This window comes from Cervus canadensis, chromosome 1, assembly GCF_019320065.1.
Source record: "Cervus canadensis isolate Bull #8, Minnesota chromosome 1, ASM1932006v1, whole genome shotgun sequence".
NCBI classification, from domain to species: domain Eukaryota; kingdom Metazoa; phylum Chordata; class Mammalia; order Artiodactyla; family Cervidae; genus Cervus; species Cervus canadensis.
In genome coordinates, this window is record NC_057386.1 from 112,945,885 (window position 1) to 112,959,710 (window position 13,826).

At 53.2% G+C, this 13,826-nt stretch overlaps 1 long non-coding RNA gene across 3 annotated transcripts in view; it reads left to right on the top strand.

Annotated features, from left to right (window-relative positions):
• The first annotated feature begins 2,108 nt into the window (after positions 1-2,108).
• The window catches only part of LOC122421615, a 63,553-nt gene continuing 51,835 nt past the window's right edge, over positions 2,109-13,826 (top strand). Inside the window, exons 1-4 of one of the 3 annotated variants that reach the window (XR_006263527.1) lie at positions 2,124-3,229; positions 8,588-8,671; positions 8,798-9,217; positions 12,045-12,549. This is a non-coding gene — a long non-coding RNA (uncharacterized LOC122421615). Of the gene's footprint in view, positions 3,230-8,587; positions 8,672-8,797; positions 9,218-12,044; positions 12,550-13,826 lie in introns of those variants that run through there. The other 2 variants (XR_006263528.1, XR_006263529.1) reach the window with 2 other exon arrangements.

Genomic DNA, 13,826 nt, shown 5'->3' on the forward strand with positions numbered 1-13,826 from the left:
CCTGGGAAGCCCTTTCAAAACAGACCTAGTGATAATAAACAATAACAGGAAACACTCACGTGATGCAATGTGCAGGGGCTTGAGCAAAGCATTTTACTTCCACAGATGAGTTACATTGACAGCACTGAAGGCTGGCTCTATTATGAGCCCCTTTTTCTGGAGAAGGAAGTTGAGGTGAAGCCACTTGGCTGAGGTCACCTGGGCAGCATGTGGCAGCTCCCCCTCCTGGGACCATGAGGAGTCAATCATGCTCAGCACAGGGCCAGGACTGGCCAGCCCCTAATGGATGATACAGATGACGCTCAGAGAGGCATGGCCACTTACCTGAGGACACAGCCTGCCTGAGGCAGGGCACAGGTGCAGTTTGGGTCGTTCGGGTTAAGGCGTCAGGTCTTGTCTTGTTCTGCCTGCCCTGCTCTGTGCCCCGCATACAGTGCTCACTAGGTAAATGCTCTGTCCTCTAAGGACAGGGCGTGGTCAAATCTCCCATCCTTTGGGCTGCTGTTGGCTAAGGAGGCTGGGAGGAGAGGCTGGGGAGGAGTTGTCTCCTGATTTTAGTGCCTACCCTCTCTTGGCCTGGGCCAGGTGGGTGCTCCCTGCAGCCCCCCTCCTGCCCACTGTTGGGAGGTAGGGATGGCTCCTCCTGGGGCTGGAGCCCTGCAGATCCGGCCGGTGGGTTGGGGGCTGGAGTAGGGGCTGGGGAGCTGTGGGGATGGGGGTCATTGTCTCCGGGCCCTGAGGCCACCACCCTCACCCTACCATGACTGCCTATCCCGCTGTGTTGGGGGAGCCAGACCCACGGGAATCTCACCTGCGGGAGCACATTCTTCCTGCTGTGCCTCTGGAGCCCTGCCAGCCACCCCAAGCAGCCTTTGTCCCATCGAGGAACCCTCAGGAGTTTTGAGCCTCTCGGAGGACAAAGGGCTCTCTCTGAGGCTCCAAGGCCAGGCGGGGGAGGAGCAGAGCGGAGTCCCTGACAAGAGCTGACAAGGCTGCTTGTGCCCCACCAACCCCCACACTACTGAGGACCTTGCTTCTGGGAGCCTTGACTTACCCATCTGTGAGATGGGGTGATTGGGAGTCCATAGTGGCTGGTTATCACCTGTAACTGTTATATTGTATTTACAATGTACTGGGTTGAATGTTTTTCATATAGGTACTGTTACCGTCTTGCATCCAACCCTTGGGGCCAGCTGTGTTTCTGAATCCAGAATTTGGGAGAACTTAGAAATTTGGGTAAGGTAGGACCTATACCGGACACGACTGAGTGTGCACATGCGCACGCGTGCACACACACACTCACACACACACACACACACAGACGGGACTAATACTGTGTGCTCTGTGACCCACCCCACCCTGCTCCTGGGTGGTGGTGGGGCTGCTGTCAAATGTTAGAAACCATCAGAATACTCTCATTAGCAGGCTGAAGACCTCCAGGCATGCGAATCTGACAGCTGTCTGTTTTTAGAGCCCTTTTGGATTTCAGGATTGCATGTAACAGAATATGATCCTTTATTGCTATAATTCGTTCATTCACTTGTTCCTTTGCAAACAGTTCATTCATGCTCAAATAGTTATTGAGCATGCCAGACGCTGCTTCAGGTCTCAGGGACCCAACAGGGAACAGCAGAGCAAGCCTCTGCCCCACGGCCCTCACGCTGAGACGTGTGGGGTAACTGGCTGTACCTGTGTCTACAGGTACTTGGAGGTTTGTGGGGTCATCACACCTTGTTTATGGGGCTTCCCATGTGGCACTTGTTGTAAAGAACCTGCCTGCCAATGCAGGAGACATAAGAGACACAGGTTTGATCCCTGGGTCAGAAGATCCCCTGGAGGAGGGCATGACAACCTCTCCAGTGACAACACTCCAGTGTTCTTGTCTGGAGAATCCCATGGACAGAGGAGCCTGGCAGGCTACAGTCCACTGGGTCGCAAAGAGTTGGACACGATGGAGTGACTTAGCATGCACACCTTGTTTACAGATGAGGAAGCCCGTGTTACACACACCAAACACTCAGGTTTTCTTAGAATCCCTTCCCTGTGTTGTGTTAAAGGTGGACGTGGCGATGGAATAGTGATAGGCTTGTGAAGTGGACACCATGGTCATGGTCAGCTTGAAGATGAAGAGACGGGTCTGGCCGTGAAGTGACTTCATGGAAGGCAAGGCAGGGCCCGAACGGTCAGTGGGCCCAGAGTCTGGCCCCATTTGGGGCTGGACGAGCGCTGTGTGGATACTGGGGTGTTGCGTGGGATTTGAGTCCTGTGGGACCTTCTGCTGGTCGTGTGACCTTGGGCGGGCCAGACTCTTGCCTCCAGGGCCTCCATTTTCTCAGCTGTAAAGTGGGCTCAGGGATTCCTTGGGAGGGCTTCCTGCAGGACTGGAGTTACTGAGCTGGATGCAGAAAGCCTGCAGCAGCCCAGGCTCTGAAACCAAGTGGCTTTTCTTTCTGGGGTCGGGAGACCAGGGTTTACTGCACAGCTGGACCGCTCAGAGCGAGGACGGGGGGCGTGTGAAAGGCCGCAGAGGCCCTGGTCCCCATCGGGATGCTCTGACCTGACTCTCTGGATGTGGGGTCTGACATGCCGGCTTCTGGGCCAGGTGGTGAAACTCAGGTTGAGAGTCCCATCCCCAGCAACTGTCCTGATGGCAGTTGACCCCATGTAGCACGGAGGGCAGGGTGGCCAGGCCAGCTTCCGACAGAGATGGAAGGCCAAGGGTGGCGGGCGGTGAGCTCAGACACAGCTGGGCTGGCTTCTTGGCCACTGGGGACAGGCTGGCTACACAGCTCTGGGGGCCCAGTGCAGAATAAGAACATGGGCCCCTTGTTCAAAGAGCAGGAAGCAAAACCCACAAAAAAGGCACTGACATGCAGAGCTTCTCCCTTTCTGCTGTGGTGGCTCCTCCGACTGCTGGTGTTTTTTCTTTGCTATTTAATGTGGGTCTAAGTGAAGAAAAATTATACTTTTAAGTTATTAGCGTGAATTTCACCACTCAGTTTCATGTTGTGCAACACCAGTTCAAAGCACAAATACAAGAGTGTTTATGTGCGGAATCATTGAAATTACACAACTTGCATTTGTAGTTGGTACAAATGCATTGTAACCAGAACTGTGGAAATGCTGCTCAAAAAAACGAACCCGGCTGTTTTCCTTTCACTTCTCGATACACACACATTCTTCCAAGACCCTGCCTTTGGAGAGAGGCTTACTGAAAGAAGGAGTAGTAGTAAGTTACTCTCCCTTTCCTTTGCCGCCGTTTTCGGCATCAGTAAACACGAGTCAGGAAGGTTACTAAGACCCCTTGGCTGTCTCTTTCATAGTGCCTTCCTGCTGCATGTGAAGTAAGTTCGGGTGGGAAAGGGGGCTTCTCCTGCCTGGCAACCTCCTCTGCTTACTCAATCTTAGATGCAAACTCCTCACCTTGCACTTGATTTGCTTCTTGTTGAATCCCCATGCTTAGGAGGTGTCCACTTGAACTCTGCTCATGGGGCATCGTGAAAGCTACACGGGTACCGCATAGCAACAAACAGCAGTGGACACCCATATTATATGTATCTCGTCTGCTTGCATGCGTGCTCCTTTGTCCCGAGAGACTTCACTTGACAAAACATGTTCTCAGATAAAACTATCAGGAATTTAAAGACAGCAACAGCAAAATGTTAAACCAACTGTGGGACTCTGGAGAGCATGGGGTGTGTAGACTGGACATGTCACAAGCTTGAGAAGTTGGCCCTGTTCCGGAGGACACTGTTTCCCTTTCAGAGCGGGAAACTGAGGCCCATGGAGGAGCAGGGGCCCAGGTGAGGTCATGGATGGCCAGACTGGGACCTTCCTGGACCTCAGCATCCTCCAGATTGGATTGGAGGTCATCAGATTTGCCTCACGGGGATGGGGTGCTAGTGAGGAACAGAAGCGGGATTGAGTTTGTCACTGTTTAGTCGCTCAGTTATGTCTGACTCTTGGTAACCCCAAGGACTGTAGCCTGCCAGGCTTCTCTGTCCATGGGATTTCCCAGGCAAGAATACCGGAGTGGGTTGCCATGCCTTCTTCCAGGGGATCTTCCCGATCCAGGGATTGAATCCCCGTCTCCTGCATTGGTAGGTGGATTCTTGACTACTGAGCCACCAGGGAAGCACTGGGATCGAGTTTACAGAGGTCAGTTACAATCCTGACTCCTGTAGTTCAATAAGTTCGTTTACTTATGCCTCATGTTGGCTGACTATGTTCTCTGTGCCAGGCGTGACTGACCCGATCCTAGTCCTGAGGGACTTCGGATCTGGGGGACGGGGCCCTTCTTTCAGCCTAGATTCACTGTTCGGGCCATGCCCTGCTCACACCCTGAAGCCAGAGGCCACAGCTCTCATCACCCCTTGGTAGGTGGCCAGAGGGTGGGACGTAAGTGACAGCCCCTGACCGATGTGTCATCAGAGACGGGCTGCGAATTTGCTGAGCATTTCAACAGCTCAAGAAAGGGCATTCTAGGAAGAGGTCATGACCTGGGCGAAGGCTTTGGAGTTAGAGACGGTCTCAGGGGGAAGCTGCCAAAGCCTAGAACCTGGAGGAGGAGCAGTGAAGGCAGAGGTGGAGGTTTGAGCCAGAGGCCCCAGAGGAGAGCCCCAAGGTCATGTGACTCTAAATCCCACCCCCCGCAACAGGATGATTCCTGGGCCAGGCCCCCAGCCAAGATTGCTCCTTGGAACTTGGCTCTTTGTACGGAGCCAAAGGATCCCTGACAGCCTGGCCTCATGGATGAGATGTGCCAGATTTTCCTCTTTCTTCCCTCCCTCCTCTGTTCCCTCTCTACCCCCTTCTCTCCCTCTTCCCTTCCTTCCCTTCTTCTTCCCTTCCTTCCCCCTCTCCTCCCTTCCTTCCCTCCCTCCTCCCTTCCTTCCCTTCCTCCTCTGTTCCCTCCCTCTTTCCTTCCTTCCCACCCCACTTCCTTCTTCCTCCATCCCTCCCTTCCTTCCTTCCCAGGCCTGGGTCCTAGAAGTTCTTCAGCTGAGTCTCTACATGAAAACAATAGCGACTTTGCTTATCCAGCTGACTGTGTGTTAAGTGCAGGGCCAAGACTGTGTGTCTTCTCCCCAGATCCCCCTTCCTCCACCCCATCATCTTAGCGATGAGGAAACAGCTCAGAGAACTGAAGTGACTCCCCCAGAGTCACTGTGAATGGGGTAACCGGGTTTAAGCCCAGGCCATTCGATGCTTCCCTGTGTGTCCGGAACCACCAGACCAGACTGCTGCAGGCCTGCCTGCTCACACCTCACTGCCTTTTCTGCCTCATCACCTCTTTTCCCTCCACCTGTTGAACTCACTGTTCAGAACCCTGCTCAGATGGCCTTTTCTTTGCTTCTTTAAGCAGCCAAACTCCTCTCCATCCCATAAATACCTGAGTACCTCTATATTCCAGGGCATGGTGCCAAGTCCTAGAGAAACACAGATGAATAAACTTCCCTAGTTCTGCGCAGGAGGAGTAAACACACACTAATGCATTGTTCCTAACTGTGAAGACATGTACGAAGGACATAAATGGTGTGCTTTAATAAGGAATGAAAGGCTGGGATTGCTCCAGGTGATGAGAGAAGTTCTTTTGAAGGGGTGCAATTTGAAAGCGCCCTCCAGGCCCAGGAACGGGCAAGTTGCAAAGGCCCTGGGGCAGGAAGTGCCTGCTGTGTGCAAGAACAGCGAAGAGGCCAGTGCAGTTAGAGCAGGGGAGAGAGGACAGGGTGGTTGGAGGTGACCCTGTGAGGCGGGCCAGCCTCACGTAGAGTCGTCCCCTGAGGCACTGTGGTTTTGGGGTTCTCTGCTTCCCTCCTGGGCCACAGGGATCAGATGAAGTCCCTCTAGTGTCCCAGGGCAGGGCCTGGCACCCAGGAGGTCAGCGGGTGGGTGACAGGCAGCTCTGCCCCCTCCCTCCTCTCTTCTGCGCAGGAACGCAGCTGGGCCATCCCCACTTTGCTGCCCCTTCCCCAGGGCACCTCCTCCAGGCCAAAGTGGGCCAGCCGGATGGGAGCGGGGCCTGAGGGGTGCTGACGCAGGACCCGGGAGGGGCCTGGGAGGCCCTCTTTTGGGCGGCAGGCACCATCTGCAGCTCATTTTTCGGTGTCATCTGCATTCTCTCTGAAATTATTTAGTTGTGGAGGTTCCAGCCAAATGCTCTGTCACGAAGCCTACAGCTCTAAAAGGAGCGTCACGGGAGCTGGTGGGCATGGGGTCTGGCCCCTCCGGGCGTCCAGCCTGCCCGGACTCCCTCTCCAAGCCCCCTCCTGCCCAAGGCAACTGCACTTTGGGAGGGGGCGGGAGAGAGCGTTGAGTCATACCCAGCCCGTGTTGGCACCGACTCCGCTTGTGCCAGGCTCCGTGCTCAGAAAGCACAGCTCAGACTCCGCGGGCGCCGGGCACAGGGCGGAGGCCGCCGTCCACACCGAGGTCCAAGCGTGCAGCTTCCAGCTCACCGCAGGGGAGCCCCGACGCTCTCGGTCAGGGTGGGTGGCTCTGCCAGGTGGAAGACAGATCTGTGGGCTCCAAGCCCTGCGACCCCCCGCTCAGGATAGGAAGGGAAGGGTCCTCTGAGGTCCTTTGCTACAACCCAGCCTTGTATAGTTGAGGAAGCGAGGTCCTTCAAATAGACGGGAAAGGGCGGAGCAGGGATTTACACTAGGAATGTCTGCTTCAGAGGACACATGATGTAACTTCGGCCGTAAAAAACAGCGAACCTTCTAAACGTGTGGGACTGGCTCGGCTCAGAGAGGACGCTGGGGAGACAGAGTCCTGCCCCAAGCTCCCCATGCGGCACATCATACCTGCCAGTGTGTCTTGAAGAGTGGGGTGCTGTCCCCTGGGCGGGACATGAGATGAATCGGTTTGAATTCCCTAGCGAGACGGCTATTTCCTCCCAGTTCCATGACATCAGGGGAAGACTCCTGTGGGTGCTAATGTGACTTTAACATCTCTTTCCAGTTCTTACTCAACTCCTGGTTTAACCAAGAAGTCCAGAACCTTCTGCAGGCTGTGCTGTCTGGCTAGAATTTAGTGGCTGTTTCCTCGGTGGCTCAACAGCAAAGAATCTGCCTGCCAGTGCAGGAGACGTGGGTTCAATCCAGAGAAGATTACTGAGATTCTCCAGAGAAGAATACTGGAGTGGGTTGCCATTTCCTTCTCCAGGGGATCTTCCCGACCCAGGAATCAAACCAAGGTCTCCTGCATTGCAGGCAGATTCTTTACTGACTGAGCTACAAGGGAAGCCCGGCCTGACGATTAGGCTTTGCCTAATGGTGATGGTGGCGAAGATGGCGTTGACGATGGTAATGATGGGATGACGAAGGTGGTCATAATGATGGTGGCGGTGATGGTGCTGGTGGTGCTGGTGACGACGATTATGATGGTGATGATGTAATGATGTTGATGGTGGTGACATGGTAATGGTGTTGGTAGTGGGGATGATGGTTACAATGATGGTGTCAGTGATCCGTGGTGGAAACAGCACAACTGTGTGCGTTGTCCCTTAGTCGTGTCCGACACTTTGCGACCCTGTGAACTGTAGCCCGCCAGGCTCCTCTGTCCATGGAATTTTCCAAGCAAGAATACTGGAGCCGGTTGCCATTTCCTAGTCCTTCCTGACCCAAGGATGGAACCTGCATCTCTTGCACCGGCGGGTGATTCTTTACCACCGAGCCACCTGGGAAGCCCACAACAGCACAAATACTCCTATTGACGAATCTTGACTTTTTTATTCCTCACCTCGTTGTTATGATTAAACCACTATCCCGTGGGGTCGACTTCATTTTTATCCCCATTTTTCAGATGAGGAAACTGAGGCTTGCCCATGGCCACCTGGCTGAAGACTAGCAGAGTGGGGTGGGGTGGGGTGCCAGGCTGGTCTAACAGCTGAGCATAGAGCCCTGGACCCCACGCCTCCTGCTTCCAGGCACCAGGTGGCCCGGCTGTGTGTGCTCCATCCCTCCCCCAGCCCAGGAGGCCGGGGGAGCAGGTTCCCTCTTCTCTGGCCTTTGTCCTTCTCTGACCCTAGGAGTCTCGGCTTTGACGGCACAGACTGCACCTTCGGCCGGGAGCTTGTCATCCCCTTGGCACTGGAGGCTGTGGAGGTCCCCAGGGAAGGAGAAGAAGACTTTCCACAGTCCTTATTTCTTTTGTGCCAAACCCTTGCCAGTGTGAGATGAGTGTAGAGGAATTTGGTCCATGTGGATCCAATTTCTCTTGGAATATACAGCAAATGATGCTGGACAAAGGCAGGCGGCCTTGGCTAGACCTAAAATATGCGGGCGATTGCTTCTGAGATGTTTGACAACTCCAAGACTCAGCAGAACGGCCGGCAGTGCTGAGCGAGGGCAGCCGGTCCAGGCGCGAGCAACCGAACGCCACGGCTCGTCCTGTGACTGTGCCAGGGACACATGGATAGGGACCAAGATGCAGGGGGAATTCAGCCAGGCTGGGCGAGGTGCTGAGCAGGGCTGCCCAGGCACAAGAGACTCTTCCCTGTGAGAAATAGCATCACATAGTGTCAGGACTGGGGGTTTGTTTTCCTGCTGTGTAACCTGAGTGAGTCTCTCTCTTTTTTTTGGAGGTTGCACTGTATTGCATGTGGAATCTGACCCCTGCTGTGGAAGTGTGGAGTCTTGATCACTGAACCACCAGCGAAGTCCTCTGAGTGAGTCTCTTGACCTTGCTTAGACTTAAGGGACTCCCTTGTGAAATGTGGGCGGGCAGAACTGGGGAGTGTCAGGCAGAACCAAAGCAAGTATCCTGTTTTTATTCGACTTCCTTTTCCTTCCAGGCATCTTAACACTTATGATGGGGGCTGCCAATCATAATCTCCCACCCACTGACTGCAGTGATTAACTCAAGATGGGCATGTGACCCACACTGGGCCAATCAGAGCCCTCTCTGGCATAATGTCCCACCCACTGACTGCAGTGATTATCTCAAGATGGGCATGTGACCCACACTGGGCCAATCAGAGCCCTCTCTGGCATAATGTCCCACCCACTGACTGCAGTGATTGGTCTAAAGATGGGCATGTGACCCACACTGGGCCAGTCAGAGCTTTCTCTGGGATTTCTTCTTTGGGGCTGGATGAAGGCTAGTTCTTTTCCTCCATGAGATGAGCTGTCCTTTGTTCTGTGGAGAGGCAGGTCTGAGAGAAAGAAGGTGCCCAGTAAAGAGAGAAGCAGATGAAGACAAAGGAAGTGTCCAGGTGAGGTTGGCATCCTGGAGGAAGACAGGTTGGCACCTGTCTTCCTCACAGAATTTTTGGTGACTAGAGCCAAGAACATCTTTTGCTTCGCTTAAGCTCAAACACAAGCTTTGGACTTGTGTTTCTGTCTCATAAGATTCAAACAGTATTGATAAATGCAAGCCTTTCCTGGCCTCCAAGGCGTCTCCAGGATTCATTTACCCTCATTGTTCCTCAGAACCACTCTCTGAGATAAGTATTAATATTCCTATTTACGGACATTAATAATCATAATCATCCCTATTTCCCAAGAACACAATGTTGTACCAGCCACTGAGCTAAGCCTCTTGTAGGAATTATCTCATTGCATCATACCATGCTCTTGGAGGCAGTGTGTATTAATATCCTCACTTTACAGATAAGGAAATGGAGAGGCATAGGGGCTAAGGGACTGCCAGCTGGCAAGTGGCAGAGCCAGACTGCAAACTCAGGTCAAGTTTTCAACCCCTTTGTTACTGGTCTGTGATGGTGGTATTGATGATGGTGAGCAGAGATTTACTGAGCACATACTGTGTGGTCAGCAATTCAGATACATCGTGTCTTTCAGTTCTCATGATGGCCCCTAAGGTCAATCCCATTTTTTATTCCTTTTATTTTATTTTGCAAGTGAGGCAAAGAGGCTTAGCAAGGTTGGCAACTTATCAGATGTCACATGGATAGAAAGTGGCGAACCCAGGTTGCCTGTGCTATTCCAAGATGGCGCACATAAGTTCTATACCAGGGGGCTGGAGGTGTTAGAAAAGACCTCAATTCATTTTCCCGGTTCCTTCCTCTCTCAGTGCCTCTTTATGATGTGGCTTTGCATCTTCTTCCATCAAGAGGCAACGTCTATTTCCATCCCTCAAATCTAGATTTGGTCATGTGACTTGTGTTAGCCAAGGACGGTGCTGAAAATGGAACTATGCCGGTTCCAAGCTGGCTTTAATGAGGGTCTGCTGGTTCTACCATTTCTCAGATTCCTGTTCAGCTTCCATGAGAATAAGTCCGGGCTAGCCTGAAGAGGGGACTCATTGGAAAGACCGTGATGCTGGGAAAGATTGAGGGTGGGAGGAGAAGGGGATGACAGTAAGATGAGATGGTTGGATGGCATCACTGCTCAATGGACGTGAGTCTGAGCAACCTCTGGGAGATGGTAAAGGGCAGGGAGGCCTGGTGTGCTGCAGTCCATGGGGTCTCAAAGAGTTGGACAGGACTGAGTGACTGAACGACTGGACAACAAAGCCTGTTGGAGCACAAGAGCCATGTGGAACAGAACTGAGTCGCCCAGGCCAGCCTCGATAAGCCAACAGCCAGCTCAGCCCCAGACCCGAGAGGAAACCCAGCCAAGCACTGGATGCCGCTGATGCTGTCATTGTTTCATCATGAGGATTTATTGGGACCAAGAGAACAGCAGTGACAGTGGTGCGCGAAGGGGAGGGTATCTTTCTTAGGCCATCGCTGGCTGTGCCTTCTTTGTGGGCGCCATAATGAAGGGCCACGAGATACCATCTTCGCCCACCCCCGCACCCACCCTTTCAGCAGCTGAGAAGGTGTGACATAGGCTTCTAGAACTGTGCCTCAGTGCCTTAATTAATAGCAGGGTTGACTCAGAAGGCCCATCCTGCCTGCCCCCGCCCCCCGCCCTCAGAGTGGAGTTTGCAGGAGTTGAGTAATTGTGTTGTTTATTGCACTAAATGGAACATTCATCAAGCAGCTTGAAGGTGCTCAGGCTGTTCCCATGGGCCATGCTCTTTGCTGAGTGTCCGCATGGGAAGCAGGCCACTCGTTGGACCTGCAAGATGGATGAGGGGGATTCTAGCTCCAACCTTCTAGATGTTTCCACATCTTCCTCTCCCCTCTTCACCAATGCCTCTCTTGTCTCCCTGTGTTATGGGACCCATTTTGTTGTTGTTCAGTCATTCAGTCCTGTCTGACTCTTCTCGACCCCATGGACTGCAGCACGCCAGGCTTCCCTGTCCTTCATTATCTCATGGAATTTGTGCAAACTTATGTCCATCGAGTCGGTGTTGCCATCCAACCATCTGGTCCTCTGTCATCCCCTTCTCCTCCTGCCTTCAGTCTTTCTCAGCATCAGGATCTTTTCCAATGAGTCGGCTCTTCACGTCAGGTGGCCATAGTATTGGACCTTCAGCTTCAGCATCAGTCCTTTCAATGAATATTCAGGGTTGATTTCCTTTAGGATTGACTGGTTTGATCTCCTTGCTGTCCAAGGGACTCTCAAGGGTTTTCTCCAGTACCACAATTCAAAAGCATCAATTAATCCAGGTTCAGCCTTCTTTATGGTCCAACTCTCATCAGGACCCATTTTACAGATGGGAAAACTGAAGCCCAGAGAGGTTTGATCACTTGTGCAAACCCAGTGAGGAAGGGAAAGGGAGAGGACTTGAACTCAGATGCACCGGTGACCAGAACCAGTCTATGAGCACTAACCACCCCCACCCCACGGGCTCTCCTGGATACCAACTGGCCCCTGGATGACTTCAGGCATTTCTTCTCAGCCTCACTGATCCCTAAGAGGAGAGAGAGAGAGAAGTTGGTGGCTGTCATATTATTGATCACCAGGATGATTTGCCTAAAGTAGCAGGAAGATTCCTGAGTTCAGGACTTTAGTAAATCTCTGTGAACTTGCCTTGAGTGGCTCTGGGTGGTGAGGAGGGGGTGGCAGTGATGAGCACGGCTTTGCCAAGCGATGGGGACTTTCCACCTCACTCCTGTGGGTGGGGAGGGGGTGTCTGTCTTCCCTACACCTCATGACAAGTTGGCTATTTTTAAACTCTTCTTTTTATAGGAAAGACATGTTCACGTCAAAGCCACCACATAAGGAGCAGCCCAGGCATTCTGGGAAGTGACGATCGGGCAGACAGAGGCCTCAGGCTGACGTCAGAGCAGCCCGGTTGGCAGCTTGGGGGTGAGGGGGGGCGCTCTGATGAGTCACCTGCTCTTTGTCACGTCTCAGCTCCTCTCTCCCTGAGCCTGTCTCGTTGGCGTTTCCTGAGGACAAGGGACCCTCCACTCCATCTTCCACCGGGAGTGCCCATCCCCACCGAGCACCAGGGCGGATGGCCCTGCCCTGCTCTGCAGCCCCAGGAGGACTCCCCCAGTCCAGCTGCACCCCCCCCAAGTCCATCATCCATCCCATGGCCGAGGACTCCTCCTGAAGACCAAATGGGGTCATGGCTTTCCCCTCACCGCTTCCCTGCCTCCCTTTACAGGTCTTTCCCTGAAAGATTTTTCTTAGAAGAATTTTGCATCTAAAAAAGAAAAATAAAAAGACCAAAGCCCTAAGTTTTCAAGTCAGGTTGCATATGTTCAAATCTTTGCTCATTCACTTAGCTGTGTGACCTTGGGGAGATTACTTAACTTCTCTGAAACTCGGTTTTCCTCATCTGTAGAATGGGAATAAGAATCATACCTACCTTGCAGCTGTCTTGAAGGAGGTGACCAACTGTATCTTCTAAAGACGGTCACAACAGTATTTCCCATCCCTCTCCAGTCCCTTAGCAAGAGGTGGAGTCTAAATCCCCTGTCCTTGAAACTGGGTGGGCATTTGTGATTGCCTCAACCGGGTTTGATCCCTAGGTTGGGAAGATTCCCCTGGAGAAGAGAATGGCAACCCACTCCGGTGTTCTTACCTGGAGAATGTCATGGACAGAGGAGCCTGGCGGGCTACAGTCCATGGGGTGGCAGAGTCAGACATGACTGAGCGGCTAACACTTTCACTTTCAACCAACAGAGCACAGTGGAGGAGATGCTATGACTTCCAAGGCTAGGCCATAAAAATGCCATGTCCTTGTGCCTGGTTTTCTTTGGATATTTATCCTCAGAACCCAGCCGCCGTGTTGTGAGGAAGCCCAGGCAGCCTGCAGAGAGGAGACAGACTCCCTCCCCGCTGCCCCACTCTGTCCCATGTACAGGCCCAGCCCAGCTGCCGGCACACAGCGGGGGCCAACCCGCCAGCCATGCACGTGAGCCCCTTTGAAAGTTGCCCCCCCGCCCCATAGCTGAGTTGTCTCAGCTGATGCCGTGTGGAGCAGAGGTGGACTCTACCTGCGGAGCCCTGCACAGATCACAGATTCACGCGCAAACAAAATGTCACTGTGTGAAGGCACGAAGGTTTGGGGTGATGTGTAGTGTAGCAGTAGATTGCTGGAACTAGGGATGGGTGCCACAGTGCCGTAGGGGGCTTAGCCCAGGGACATGCGTGCGGTCAGCACTTTTTACAGAGAAGAAGGTGAGCACAGAGACAGTGGTGAGTTGGCCCAAGGTCACACAGCTCCTTGCAGGTTTTCCATCTGCTTCTGCTGCTTCTCTGCATGTAGAAGACATGACTGTATTCCACCTCATCCCAGGGGTGGGGCCTTAGCCCCTCTCCCCAAAGATTTAACTTGCTTCCATTGCTCAGAGCAGGGTTTATTAACCAGGCTTGGGGACCTCCAGACAGATTTGCTGCAAACCACCTCCTCCTTGGGGCTCCCCTGGTAGCTCAGCTGGTAAAGAATCCCCCTGCAATGCAGGAGACCCCGTTTCGATTCCCAGCTTGGGCAGATCTGCTGGAGAAGGAATATACTAC